This window comes from Asparagus officinalis, chromosome 3 (assembly GCF_001876935.1).
Source record: "Asparagus officinalis chromosome 3, Aspof.V1, whole genome shotgun sequence".
NCBI lineage: Eukaryota > Viridiplantae > Streptophyta > Magnoliopsida > Asparagales > Asparagaceae > Asparagus > Asparagus officinalis.
Window position 1 is genome coordinate 83,800,156 of NC_033796.1, and position 2,984 is coordinate 83,803,139.

Genomic DNA, 2,984 nt, shown 5'->3' on the forward strand with positions numbered 1-2,984 from the left:
TCGCGGGTCACTTGGATCCGACCTTCCAAATCGCGGGTCACCTGGATCCGACCCTCCAACCCGCGGGTCACTCAAGTCTGACCCGCGCCAGGGTAAAGACAGAAGACGTTATGCACATGTTTCGTCGATCCCTTCGAGTTTCGTGCCTCCGACGGGGCACCGTGACAGCGTGGATTTGTCCCGATTCAAGGTGAGGATAGTTGATCGCCTGGGTCCTTTGCACGAGGATCGAGGCAAAGTTCTGATCGAAGAATGCTTGGGTCCGGTGACTGAACCCCGAGCGACTCGTCGAGCTGGGGGTCGCACACGCCCTCATAACAATTTCAAGCCTTCTCATGAAGGGAAAACTCCAATTTCTACCCGCCTGGGGGTGTTTATCCAAAACCAAGAGCCTGTTGAGATCCTGCGCTCCCAAAAGCGTAGTTCTAAACACGTGACTCTTGAGAATGCTAATAAAGCGGCAACTCCCTTGAAAGAAACGTATTCATCTGACGATGACAACGTTATACTTGGGGAGTTGTGTCAACGTACGATAGGTTGCTCTGGTCATCTGACCGATGAGTTGTACTATCGGGCTGGGGGTATGAACAAGTCTCGGAAGAGAAGTACCCGGGAATTGGAGTCTCACTGCCCGTGCGCTAAGATAATCAGGACAGTATTATCAGCATGTAGTTGCCCCAAGACCGCTCCGTAGAGGGTCTCGGTATTTGAGAGGATCTCCAACGGAAAGGATAAGTCTAATCTAAAGCGCCTCCGTAAGAAACGATCGGTCGTTCAAGGTGACGAACCCCCAGAGGTTACCATCAATATGGTTGATAAGGGAAAATCAATTCGACCTTCTAGCTCTGACCCGCTTGTATCGCATCGTCTAACCCGGTTGCGATCAGGGACCACTAGACGCAGGGACTACCAAAGAATGCAAAGAGGGTTATCCTCGGATGATGAAGTATCGGACGCTAACTCTGCAGTCGCTTCTGACAATACGGTATCTAGCCCAGGGCAATCCCGCGAGGTGTTTATGATTAACACCGAGGAAGCAACTAAAATGGTTGAGGATGCTCTAACCAAGCAGAAAGAGGCATTCAAGATTGAAATGGAAATGGCTATGCGGCGGATGAGGGAAGAACATGACCAACAAATCCGAGCTTTGTCAAATCAAATTGGCGAATCCAGCCGTCGCAACACTGCTTACCAAACAGGTAGCGATTCAGATGTAGATGAACGTCTAAATCCTGATAACCCTCCCATTGACCAGAACGCTGGGGGTGACCCTACTAAAAACAACGACGCTGGGGGTGGAGGCCCGACACGAGTGAGGATGAGAAAATGAAAGATCTCGAGAGCAAAATCAACGCTCTAATGTCTACTCGAGAGGTGAAAAGGACCGTCATTCCATGTCCCTATCCAAGAGAATGGGATTCGATCCCGTATCCGGCGAAGTTCAACCTGATTAACTTCACGCCGTTTGACGGGAAGGGTTCACCCACTCAACATCTGATCTACTTCAAGTCCCACTTGGGTATGATCTCCGGTAATAAAGCCTTGATGGTTCGGTCATTCGTTGGCACCCTTCGCGGGCCGGCCTTCGATTGGTACTGCCGTCTCAAGCTCGGAAGTATTAAAAACTGGGACGATATGGAGAACTCATTCCTTGGTAACTTCTTTGAGGACGACGACGAGGTATCCATCAGGACACTTTTCGATGAGAAACAAGAAGATGACGAGACAGTCGACGACTTCGTCAAACGCTTCTGGAATAAAGCAATCAAATTTCCGAGATCCGATCATGGAGGACTTCATCCTCCAGACATGTCATAACAACCTATCTATTGAGATATTAGAAGTTATGGGAGTCGCACCGTCCAACACTTGGAAAGAGTTGAAGACGCGCGGAGAGCGGACCGAACGCTTCCTCCGAAGGAAGAAAGCCGAGAGGAGCCAACCAACGGCGAATCTTCCGAACTCAAACTTCGCCTGGTATATGAGTCTAAACGGTTTCCTACCATTGACGGGAAGTTCCAGGAGAATTTTTATATGTAATATTCTTAAGGATAACCCGATCATGTAACCGAATGCAATGATAAACCCAGTTTCGCGAAGAAGCTGGGGGTGGATGATTCATGTAACGGGAAGTTCCCGGAAGAATACTATATGTAATTTTCTTAGGGATAACCCGATCATTACAAACAAAGTGATAAACACTAAACCCCCACTGTGATTTCCGAACACTATTTTGCTGAGATGAGATTCGATCACTTCGTTGGATCAATCTTCCGTCACAAAACTTTCATTGGTGTTTGACGACTCGCAGTCTTCCACCATAAAATCCCCCATCAATCAGACTAATTGACGGTGGGACCACCAAAATTCCTTTCGATTGAATCTATTTAAATTTTTGACGCGTTTGTGCACGTAACATTGACGATTGTCAAACCCCTCCGTGTTAAGTATTTATCACTTGACACCAAGAATCCCCGTTGAGTAATCGGTATAAGTCAACACTCCCACTTTGATTTGTACTCCCACTCCCAATGTCTACCTGGTCAAACCTTCTTACAGTTAGGACCACAACCAAAATCCCCTCTCGATTCCTTCCATGAACGAGAGGTCCACTTTCAATTTGAACAATCAAACCTATAAAAGTTAGGATTGTCTCCGACTTCACTTAGTCAAATCTGCAGATAGTTAGGACTAAGATCGAGTCATCCTTTTCGATAAACGAAAGACTTCCATCTCTTCCTTTTCAGCCAAACCTATAAAAGTTAGGGTCGAAATTGGAATTTCTCCTCAATAAATGAGGAACTCTTTTCTTGGATCAAGCAACCAATCCTATAAAAGTTAGGGTCATTTGAATCTCTCCGATTCTTGGAGTGGAGATCCCACTCTTAGTTTCATCTTTCCGGATTCTGGGGGTAGAGATCCCACCTCGAGTTTCCTTTCCAACTGGAGATAGAATATAAAATTCTTCCTCTTCAGTATTGGGA